Source organism: Paralichthys olivaceus, chromosome 23 (genome assembly GCF_024713975.1).
Source record: "Paralichthys olivaceus isolate ysfri-2021 chromosome 23, ASM2471397v2, whole genome shotgun sequence".
In the NCBI taxonomy this organism is placed as follows: Eukaryota; Metazoa; Chordata; class Actinopteri; order Pleuronectiformes; family Paralichthyidae; genus Paralichthys; species Paralichthys olivaceus.
Window position 1 is genome coordinate 3287234 of NC_091115.1, and position 12512 is coordinate 3299745.

Below are 12512 nucleotides of genomic sequence, written 5' to 3' on the forward strand. Positions count from 1 at the left end.
TCAAATTATAGGTAAACGGAGCAGAATGAAGGTGGATTGATACGAAACCACACCACAGAACAAATTTAATTAATAGATGGAGACAGTTAAACACAGTTAAAACCAAAGTAAAGAAATTCAACCTCTGCAGAATTGTGTGCATTTGCTGAGAAACCTGTGTTTTCCTACCCAGTCGACTAATTTCTGTAAATGAAGAATGAACCTAATTGTTGTGTACTCGTACATCGTGTTTAAAAAAGGCCAGAGCCTCTCGTCATTTGCGTGAATGGCCACTCCAGCCCTTGTGGTCACAGCTGACTTCACTCCATTGAATTAGCACAGAGCCTTCTGGGTTACAGGCTCAGGGGCCATGTCGGAGCCTCAGTGGTGAATATTAGATTGCACGCCTCCAGATCTAATTAAAGGAAGCAACAGGACAATGTCTGCATCTCAAATGAGACCAGGGGCCATCAGGCATCCTGACTCCCAGTCGGCTTTGCTGATTTGATTGATTTTGTGCGTATGTGTCAGAGAATAACAGACGGGAGGGAGATGTCCCTTTCTGTAAATATAATGAGGCCACTTTTATGTGTTACACATTCAAATGGAAATTGGAATTTGCAACTGTATATCATGCTGTAAATGTCCTGTATTATACTCTGCCTTATATGCACCGGTCATATAAAGATTCAAGGAAAAAGTTAACGTCCAGAGACTTACAGTATTTTCTTGCAGTCTTCTCTTCAAACAGCAGCTCACTGAAAAAGAAATAGCATGGTGTAAGTGTCCGTGGTGTAAACAGTAAAACCTTAAAGACATAAGCTTCACAGGAAACATCAGAAAACACACGCAACAGTATATTCCAGATATAGAGCTTGAAATTAAATACAGACAATTAAGACATACCAATCAAGTTTCCTTGAAGATTTAATTACAGGGCGACAGTGGTGTTTTTTTTTAAACACAGATGTCCGGCATTAGCCTCGAACTATTAGCTTAATATGAATAAAAATTACTTGTGCCTGCAGGCAGATTTTTTACAATAGTTAACAAGTGTAGAAGCCACTAATTAATACAGTTCAGTACCAGGAAGATGTTCCAGTGTCCACTATTAGAGGATAAAATGTAGGCTAATACTCCAGGGGTGCGGCATGTTAACTGATAATTTGCCATTTCCTATAATTAAACTCCTTTTCTAATGGACAAACTTTTAATACTTTTAGTTGTGGCCAAAATCTACTGGGACCATCATGTACCTGCTCAAATCTGTTTTTACTCCACATTGATAACAGAAGTATTTTTACACCATATACCAATAATGCATGGGGAAACTTCTGATTTGAACTAGTAAACCCAGAGTCTCTGTTCATTTTTATTTAAATGTGAAAAAGGAACTTGTCTTTCCAAATGACCAAACTGCAGAAGAGAGACAGATTGGACAAACTGTAAATAACCACAAACTTGTGTCTTCTATCAATGTGCTGCATTTAAACCTTTAGTAAATCTGTTCTAAAACATAAACAAAAACCAGACATAGAAGGAGTTCTCAATTAATCATTTGGCCTTCAGTACCTGAGGAGGACAGCTGGTGTGAAATTGGGCAGAAATAATTGGGCGTAAATTCAGTTAGTGTGAGTTTCAACCAGTTTGGTTGTTCTGATGAAAAATTGGTTTCACGCAAACCTCAATCCCCAGTTTTAAAATGTTAATGACTTCTACAACAGTGGATCTTATTTGCAGGAAGCAGATGGCACACCATAAAGCAGTGATGCATTAACAACATATGCTGGGCCACCTTAATGGGTTGAAAGGACAAATATGCTGCACGAATCAGACGGGTTTTAGGAAGGGAAACATCAAGGTCAAGTCCAACTCTCACAGGACCAAAGTGTATACTGGCTTCATGTTGTTTCTTAATTGGCCCTTGCAGAGATACTGCTGTTAAAAGAAATCTGTGAGATTCAGTGGCCCTTCAGAGAGGTGAGGTGCTATCCTTCTAACAGAGCGGCCAACATCACACCGTGGCAGGGGGTGCAACATTTGCAAATCAATAAAACATCAACTCCAAGACCTGAGACGTTAACATCCTTTTCATGAAATTTTTCAAAACAACACACAATATTCCCCCTAAAATGTGGATGAGAGACACCATTACCTATATTTTTCACTTCTGCTCAACACAGAGACACACAGATGGAAAGAAATGGGAGAAAAAGTTTGCTCCATTGATTGCTATAATACTATAATATACCAGATCTGGCCGGCTGTCTTCCAAAACACGATGCTGTGCGAGATACAAACAGCCGCTAATTAGAGGCTGATATTTACCAGTGGACAGCAGGAGGGCTTTGAGAGCCAACGCTGTGCTTTTACTGAAAAGGTGTTTCATGAATGTGTAACAGTCAAGTGGGTTTGGAACAACAAACTCCTCACCGCCTGCCCATCGGGATGCATGGTCCTAAAATAGCCTCTAAACACCCAGAGATACCCAGAGAACCAGTCAGCCTCAGTCATTGACACCATATAAGCCGGGTGAAGAGATGTGTCTCTATCTGAAGCAGAGGGGTCACGAACAGACTCTTTACCCAGAGTGACGGGGTTTAAGGGCTCCGGTGCTGAACTTTGCTGTAGGAGGCCTGAACACAAGAGGTCACGGCACTCAAATCACACGTGGGACTATTTCCTGACATCAGCCGACGCAGTGTTCGTCACGAGACCGTGGGAAGTTCCTGAGTTTTGTTTGTTACCATCAGAAACCAGAGAGGGGGACAATGCAGCTGATTATAAAGCAAAGAATAACATAATGTAGATCATTTGTATAAAATCTTTTGGTCTAAATGTAAAGAGATGATTTGAAGAAGCCTGTCAGCTGTGCTGTTAACATAAATGGAGCCTATCGTGCTTTAATTAGCAGGATAGGCTCCATTATCACAATCCTGAGGACGAAATGTCCAAATATCCTCATCGGTGTCTTTTTACCTGTTTCACCATCACAACCTCCGCAGCTCGTCTTTCATTTTGTCCCATATTCAATAATAACAATAATAGTTACGTGTTTTTTAGCACGTGCCCTTTTCTCCAACGCACCTTTTTGTCCAGTCCTTGCGCGTGCTTGACCTGACAGCTTCCGGTGGCGGTTGTTTTCAAGTTAGCCAAAGTGAATTAGCTTGATTGAAACGCGCCGGTGTCGTCCAGAGATTCCGGGAAGTGTTCAGTGGGCATACAGTCTAAGGTGTCCCCACTTCTAAACCCCCCTGGGGCGCCCCCTCCAGTATCCGCAGACAAATTACCCATGTTTCCTCTAATGCGCTTTCTAAACCCGCTTACTATCGCACGCGCGAGCTACAGCGAGTCGCGCGCGAGAGATACAATCTATAAGTCATTCACGCCCCCAACCTGCTGACAACCGACCAATGGGGACCCGGCCCTCCCATCCCTCCCCTACCATTGGTCCAAACGGCCACGTGCCCACCTGTGACACGTTCAAAGATGTGGGAAAACACAGAGCTTCAGCAACATCGACACTTAAACAGCTGAACACAACACGATCACAGATAACAGAGTATATCACTGATGATGATCAATCATCATATGATATTTATATATAATGAGTTAAGCTAAAATAGTGTTTATTTCTATTTTATGACTTTTGAGTTTATCTGATTGGTTTTGATGTGTGGAAGAGAATGATTGGCTTTTTTTTTATCTAAGGTTAAATATGAACAAGGATGCATTTGAGATTGAGATTTGAGAAGATTTGATAAGTTGTACGTTTTGGAATACCTGAAACCCTTTTCTTGTGGAGTACTTGATGCGGCCCAGCCGCACCCAGACTCTACCTCCAGCGGCCCCCAGGAAAATTGAGTTTGAGACCCCTGATCTAGTGCTTCTCTGATTCAAATATCTGCCAATGCCATAAACAGGACACCATCCCACTGGCCATTTATTTTGCGGCTCTAGACAACACGTTAAATATTCTCTTGTTTATACAAATGCTGCAATTCACTTATACATCAGAGGACCAGTCTCATGAAAAGCTCACAATATTAATCTCAGGCTCATATTGGTGTTAAGATCTCAACATCTATTTAATAAGAAGCAGAGGGGACCAATGTTTAAGCAACAAAAGGGCCTCCAAGGTTTAGCAGCAGGGACACGAAGCCAATATCCGGTATGGAGATATTACCCTGGAGAAGCTCGGGCCTTCATCATTCTCTCAATCTCTCTCCTTAGAGTTTGATGGCTGGATGGAGTTGATTCCATTGTTTTCTTGAAGCTGGTCATTTCCTTCCCACCAGACAGCCAACCTTGACAACAGCCAAATCTGAGGCCTACTTGAATTTGCCTGACAGAATTTGGCACTAGGATTCCACCCAGGCTGTCAACAAACAGCCAAACGATGACTACACCTCGATTCTGCCAAACCTTTTGCACAGGGGCACTTGTATTTTAGTGGGATGTAATGAGGCTGCCATATGACACTGTCTGGCATCCCCCTGTTTTCGAACTGTTTACACACCGTACTGCCGGCGGGTTTTGTGTTGATAGTGACATCTGGAGCTTGCACCTCGTCTCGCTTCTCCTGAAGAAGTGAATATGCAGACAAGCTCTTGTTGTCCTTTCTGGTGATGTGGTTGTTGTGGGATAGAAACATTAAAAAACAAGTGATTACATGAACTAGTTCTGTTGTACATATGTTGGTCTTCCTACTGATTTGTCCGTCATGAACATTATGAGTTTTAAAAAATAATTGAGCCAGGTCTGCTGAGAGATCTATACAGTTTAAGGCTGTGAAGCGTGTTCCCCGTTCCTTATATATTCATTTTGAATAGAGAAATTCAAAGCTAGTACCACTTCTCTTGAGATCCATGTGATGAGTCAGTCCTGCATATTTCATTCCACCTCCTAGACTGTGAACTGAAAGTCAAGAAGTGCATTAAGGAAAACCCTCTTGCAAATGACACAAAGTGCAGTTCATCAAATAAAAGAGGAGCCATAATTTTTTAGAAGTGAGACTCTTATCTTCTTTTTTTTTTTTCATAGAGTCTAGCTGAGTCATGTTTCTAAAAAACTCATCCTTGGACTGGACGACTTAATGAAGGCGTCATCTGTTTTATCAGGAATGGCAAACTTAGAAATTCAGAGAGATTTATCCAAAATGTCGCTCTTTCCTTGAACAAAAACAGATGGGCAACCGAAAACTTTACAATTATAAATAAGCTAAGCACCATCAAGGTCAAGCATGTGGGTTTTTTTATTCTCCAAGCTACAATCTGCCAAAAGCAGGCAGGTTGGGTTTGATGCCTGTACGCTCATGTCCAGGCCAGAACCTCAGAACTAGCCTCAAACAAAAACAGGTATTTTAAAATCAGCTTCGGCTGATAGAGAACCAATCAGCACTGAGGGATGAGACAACATGAGAGTTATTATATAAAATCAGCAGACCCAGAAAGTCTCCTGGCGCTTGTGAACAGAAACACCAGGGGTAACGACTAATGAGACAAGCTCTCAATGAAGCGTTTATGGATTTAAGACAAAAACTGGTATTTTATTTTCTACTGCAAACAAAAAGAGAACCTGGACTATCACAGACACACTGAGTGGCTCCCCTTCTGCAGGAAGGTCATTTGTGCTACTGATGATTTCCTGAATAAACTTTCTACTTTCTTTGGATTTCCATGATAAACAACTCTCTGTCACTATGATATGTGTTCAAGCTCCTTCTCCTCAGAGTATTACCAGTGAAACCGTATAAGAATGGCCCCAGTCAACCTAATTTCCCTACATCAATTCTGCTCTGCCTCTGTTGGAGCTGGAAGAATGATTAAATGTTTTGTCTGCTTTGTTTTTTCCTGTGCAAAGGAGAAAAGATGGGTCTCTGCTGTCAGTTACTGTATGATCTAGTACTCCAGTCTGGCTCGGCCTGTCAGTCAACATTTCTCTCTCTTGACATCAAAACATTTGATAATCACACTGCTACAGATGCTGGAGACGGGAACAGCCCGGTACGCTGCGACTACTAATTGTGCTGCCTGAGATGTCTCTGTCATCAGACTAAATTGCATGACATTTAACAATAAATTGCATTTTTGCCCATTTACTTAGCTGAATTGGCAAAGGCAACAATCAAAATTGAATTGAATACAAATGAAGAAATGACAGGAATATATGAAACAGGCGTCTCCAGTGCAGCTTTGGTTTGAGTGAAAAGAAAAAAGACAACAGAAGCTGATGAAACAGACTTGTCACTGTGACTATGAAGAAGGTTTCCATAGCAAACCTAGATTAACATATGTTTACTCCACAAACCATGGCAGCTAGATTAATAATAAAAGTTTTCATACCAGAAAACAAATGCTGACACTAATGTTTGTGAAAGGCTCGTAGTGGCCAACCCAATGGGCATGGCTCTTATTCAAATGGTGTCTGTCTTCTTTCAGGGTTTAAACTGGTCACAAGGAGCCAGACTGAGGCAGTAAGCATGAAGATTCCCTTAGATGTTTTCCTCCGATGGAGCCAGCGAATGGCGATTACCTTGGAACTGCAGAGAGCCACATCATTAACATTATTACAACTCAGCTGAATGGAGCAAATGTGACCACTCAGCATTAACTAAATGAAGCACATCTATTAAGGCTGGAATAAATAAAGTGAAATGTTTAATGAAATGCTATTTGGGTCTGGTTTAGAGCTACAAAGAACTTCAATAACCGTCTGGGGAGAGCAGAACGTCCTTGAAGCTGGCACTCGAATCAGACAACATAATAACATTCAGATGGTCTCCCTGCATGATGATGACACGGCATTGGCAAGCCCTCGTCTCTCTCGTGCTTTGCCCTTGGATGATAAAGCCTTTGCCCTTTTTTGCATTTACACGGTTCCTAAAACTTCCATCACAGGGTTTTCTGCTCAGTGAAGAAAACAAAAGACAAGACGACGTCACAAGCATTATTCTCGCATCCATTATTGTGTGTCTAAGCACCTGAGACACACAACTCCCTCCTAATGTGGGAGTTGAAAGGTAAGCAGACTTTGCATAACTTGAAGCCTCACATTGTTTATTGGAGGAGACAACCATGACCATGTGCGGCATACTGCCAAGCTCAGTAGTCACCTCCCTGGTCAGGATGACCCACTTTGAGCCAAGCATCGATCAAACACTCTTTAATTTGAAATGGAGCATCTCAAGTCTCCGCCAGCCTTGCTATGCTCTTTAAGGCAATGCTCTGAAGATTAAACTTAGATCTATAACACATGAGAGACAATCTGTCTTTGTGCAGGTGATACACCTCTGGATCTTCTGAGATAAACATGGCAGCTGTTGAGCTATTTTATGCTGCAGGGTTACAGAATATGAGGCAACGTAGAGAGTGGATGAGATACTCTTTGAACTGTCCCTGGCCTCTGCCGAGGACGATCAGGGCTCAATCCTCTCATGTAACATAATCAAACTGAATGACAGCACTCAAGAGTCTGCACTCTGGATAATCATGCAATCAAACTGCATTATTTCGCTTCCGCAGGTGCAAAGCGAACACGGAGCAGTTGCCATTGATGCTAATTTGAGTCTCATTTGCCTCATTTGCCTCGACAGATCTCTGCGGAAATCATCAGTCCATGATGGGAGGGTTTTCTTCATATTTGAATGTTTGGTAATGGGATTGGGATATCACACACTATAATTTTAGTGATAGCAGCTCTATGAGTAGGTCCACGTTATACCATTCATTTACAAACATATGCAACCAACTATCTTATCCAGCTCTCAGGCACAAATCTCCAGGTGAGATTCCCGTCAGTGCAAACAAATACTCAATTTTAATCATGCAGGACATTTTTACATCGTCTGATGATTATTTTTGCAGGGAGGGTGAAACACATAAGGGTATCTGAAATATATATAAATTACCAGCTAGAGTGATTTCTGCCCATTATCCAAATTATTGCATCAAAGCATTAGGGCTTCAAGATGGTGGCTAATTAAGAATGCAATGTAATTATGAGTTGGCAGAACAGGACAACCTTTCTGATGTTAATGTGAAAACGGGCATTGTTACTGGATGCAGATGGCACATGAATAGCAAGCTGACAAGAAATGAAAAAGATCTCGCTGAGCAAGAGTCTTTTTGCCAACGCTGACTTTACCAGCCCTGTTTTAAGGGTTGCTAGGCAACACTCATTAGTGTGCTCCACTGATAGAGTCTGAGAGAGAGACGGGATGTACGAACTTAAAGTTAGACGTCTGCTCTGAGGCAATTAAATCTCTTTAGGGACAGTTTGGGGACGGACACCAGCACCTGACAAACTGCTCCGATGAACATAAATACTTTCTGTGCGGCCAAATGACTGTTTGCATCACAATGTTCAGCACATTCCAGCAAAAACAGTCTCACAGTGATTAAGCACGGTCAGTATGCACAGTATGTCTTCAGTGCTTGTTTACACAAAGACGAAGCATTTTCTTTAATGCTTTAAAAACTGTCATGATTGACAGTTGAACCCAACTCGTGATTGGTCGAGCGTGCGTGTGTCGTTGGGACCTCGATAGCGTGGCTCCACAACATGATCACTACACGGCTTTTAAAAGCACAAGATGGTGACACTCGGAAAATACTATGAAGATAGTTTGCTTTACTTTTCAATAATAACAACTGCTGGTGTTTTGCGATGAAAATGGAGGAACGGAGAAAAATCCACAAGTTTTTGTGTTTGAAATGGACAAATGTGACCTTATAAGCACAAATCCCCAACCAGCACTCAAAATAAATCCACACACACAAACAGGACCTCGTTGTTTTTCGCACACACACAGAGATCACATCCTGTTCGTGAGATTCAGGATGAGTGCTCTGTATTTTTTTTTAAGTGAGGAGAGTAGAGAAAATCAGATTTTCCTGTTATCCAACCCACCAATTCTTTCTTTGGGAATCTTCAAGATGTCTCGTCTAATGAGCCTCCATGAAATATGGTTTCTACAGCAGATGATTTACCTCATTGTGTCCGGACCCAACATTTATTTTTCCTCTCTCCTCCGTGTGGAGTACGTGCGTGTCCTTGAACACACGGACACAATGAGGCAATTTGAAGAAGCTGCCAAGTGGACGTTTTCAATCATTACCTTAAAGTCAGTTGATTTGAGTATTATTCAAAAGCCATTCACTAGAAACATGAGAACCAGACACTCTGAAGGTCAGTTGTACAGAAGCAGACTTATCTATTTAAATACACAGTTATTGGTCAATAATATTATTCAGCTCTAACATATTAGAACTATAAACTTTCATCCATTAACAGCACATGTTTTCCACATTGAAGTGCCCTGACTGCCCGACATGCTTATTTCTGTCCCACTGTCAGCATCTAAATGGTAAAACAAAGGTCCTCTTGTACATCAGGATATCAAGACACAAACACACAAGTACACACACAAACTGCATCATCTTGCAGCCGCATAGATTAGACTGTTTTAATCAGGTTTGTTTGATGAGAGCATGGTTTGACTGGGGCATGCAGCTGGCAGCAAAGGACCCGAAGAATTGAATTAGCCCCGCTGTAGACAATACAGTAAAGCTCAGTGGAGATTTGTTCCTGAGCACGAGCAAAGGCTATTTACCATAAAATAAAGAAAAACCTAAACTAGTTCTTCAAGAGGAGAGAGAGAGAGAGAGAGAGAGGGGGGGGGGGAAAGAAAACTGCCATTTTGATTCTGCACCAGTCTGTCTCAAAATGTAAATTAAAAAAACTTTCAGTATTTCATCTTTACATTACTTGAGCAGTAATGTAAAGATGACCATATTAAATAGAATAGGAGAGCTGTGGCTGTGCTCATTCTCACAGCAGGGAGAATGAAACTGTGAAAAAGGCAATCATTAACTTTGATGTGATTATATTCTGGATATTTTACAGTATTTTTTTTAAGTTCTCCAGTGAGTTCAAGTGACAGGCCTATTCACACCTACATTTTAGAATAGCATGGAGCCAGCAGGGTGACGGAAAGATCTGGCTGGCTTATCACGATGGCATATTCAGTATTTGAACCTTTAATGACCTTTTGCGTTTCATTAAGAAGTCAGAGCAGAGTTTCCAGCACATCAAACTGAAAGAAAAAGACCAAGGTTCCTGACAGGTCCGACCATTATTTGTCAAACATCTACCTCTTTTTGAAACTTGTCTTTGAAAGGAACAGAGAATTGAAATAATGAGGCAGTGGGCAGCAGCAGTTATAGGTTAATGACGTGCAATCAAAGTTAGCGTAGTCTCTAAGAATACGTTTTGAGGTATGAAAGGGCCACTGTCTGACTGAGACTGATTGATGGCACGTCAGCCCTTACAGTCATAAATACAGGTCAGATTGGAGCTCGGTCTGACGAGGAGGACTCTGAGGTAAGTTCAGAGGTGGTATCTGATCCACTGGGGTAATGATGCAAGAACTAAGATGCAGTCAGTCTGATTGATGACCAAAGCGTCATTGTCTCTTTGCGACACAGCTCGCTCTGCCTAATCAGTTGTTGTTGCTCCGGCAGAATGGACTCTAGCTCTCCGGCTCATGTCCATTATCCATAATTAACAGAGCAGAGGGCTGCAGATGAGGCAGAGAGGCTCTGTGTAAAGAGAAGTGTGGGTTGCATTAGTGGAGCTCCTCCATCATCATTTGAGCAGATTCAAATAAGCAAAGGACTAGAATTACCCTTTTGCAGTACGCCTCCGACAAATCAGGTTTCAGTTTAAATCCATCATTTTCCAGACCCTTGTGTATACTTTATACTTTCTGTAGCAATAAGGGGCATTTTTGGTGTAGTGGAAGTCTACTTTGGCTTCCAGTTTTGATTGCATATGATTGACATGATTGCAGTCGATAATTTCACTGCAATCATATAATATGACTTATTTTCATAGAACCCATTGTGTTGAATAATGGTCAGGAAAGTGGTTGAGCAGAATATTATGAGGCAACTATCAAGTGACATCCATTGTGTTGACCTTTTGAATCTGAATGACCCTTTTATCGTACTGGACATTTGTGAAATTTTGGCATAATTCGTCAGGTCACAGTGACGTAGAAGGTGAATCTGGACGGAACATTCACAAGACAACGCATCAAACTGTTGCCTCCAAACAGCTACAACCACAAAAGAGGCATGAAAACTAAAAAAGGCAAAACAAGTTTCTTTAACCTGCGAGTTTTATTCTGTTCCTTTACTTTTCTGTGTTTTTTTTTTTTTAAAGTAAATCACACGTTAATTTGTCCTGTTGAAGTCACACCATTACCACACAGCACCTCCTTCAATACAAGTGTTTTCATAACTTCATCATAAAATGATGATGTATAGTTAATCACACCAGGTGGAATGAGGAAAGGAGTATTCAGCGTAGTTAAATGCAGGCTCTGTCGACATTCTAATCAGCTGCCTTTTCAATGGTGAAAAGAATCGTTAGGCAGCACTTATTATTATCTAGACTCACCAGCACCCTGACGGTGAAAGTCGAGGACCAAGTTAAATCAGCGCTTTCATTTTCTCTTTAAACCTGAATCGCTCACACACATCACACTAAAGAGCGTGGACTCGTAAAAGAAATGGTTTTACATCATGAACCCACGAAAGGTTTCAGCAGTCGATGTGAGTTTGACCTTCATGTGTCAGCAGAGCCACGACGTGTTTGTAAAAGAGGGACGGATAAAAAGCTGTTGTTTATAACCTAGTAATTTTTTTACTGAGAGCGATATGACCATTCATGTCATACCTGTGCATTCAGTATTTCACATTTTTACAAACTGCAGTTTTCCAATTATGACAAATAATATTACAAAAAATATGATATATATGATATTTTACTTTATCAGCACACGATCATCTTTTTAACTTTGAATCTACATTGATGTGACACTCGGTCTCACCGGAATCCAACTGATGGAAATCCTTTATAATTATACAGAGAAATGTAATCCCACTGGACGACTGAAAGCTTCAAAAGCTAATGAAGGTATTATTGTTTTGTTACTTAATCATCTTCTTGCACTAAGACAACAAAAAAGGGGATTATTGCTTTAATTCGATCTTTAGAACTTTTCAAAGATGGTTGCAACATATGATTTACTGTCATAATGTGTTTCATGTGAGGTCATAATGCACTTAAAGCTGCTGTTCCCGGTAGAAAGTGTTTAAAACGGCAGCTGCTTCATAATTCTAGCCTTCGTGTCCCTTTTGAATTTGACCTTTTATATAATAAATCCATTAGAAAAGTAACTGCGTGACCTTGAGCATGAACAGAGTGACTGCTGAGCTCTGGCACTCTTAAGGAAATGCAACATAGCCCACTCTCACATTGTGATGTGGTGTTTAAACATGTGACAGGAATGAATCAGTTGATTTAGCCGAGATAAACCCAGAGCAGATATACATGCAGAAGCATTTACAGATCTTCCTTATGGGATTAGTATGCAAAACCGTTTGATTTTGATTATCACGTCTTGTTTATTTGGAGGCTAATTTGGAAGTTGGATATTTTATTGGTGCAGCTTTGGTATTATATCA

General features: G+C 41.0%; 1 protein-coding gene across 6 annotated transcripts in view; it reads right to left on the bottom strand.

Annotated features, from left to right (window-relative positions):
- syt1a (synaptotagmin Ia) overlaps positions 1–12512 on the bottom strand; it is a 118607-nt gene that overhangs the window by 85670 nt on the left and 20425 nt on the right. For 4 of the 6 annotated variants that reach the window (XM_069520206.1, XM_069520212.1, XM_069520203.1 and 1 more), the window contains exon 2: positions 700–737. The gene's annotated coding sequence lies outside the window, so the exon portion shown is untranslated. Of the gene's footprint in view, positions 1–699; positions 738–3066; positions 3227–12512 lie in introns of those variants that run through there. The other 2 variants (XM_069520208.1, XM_069520204.1) reach the window with 1 other exon arrangement.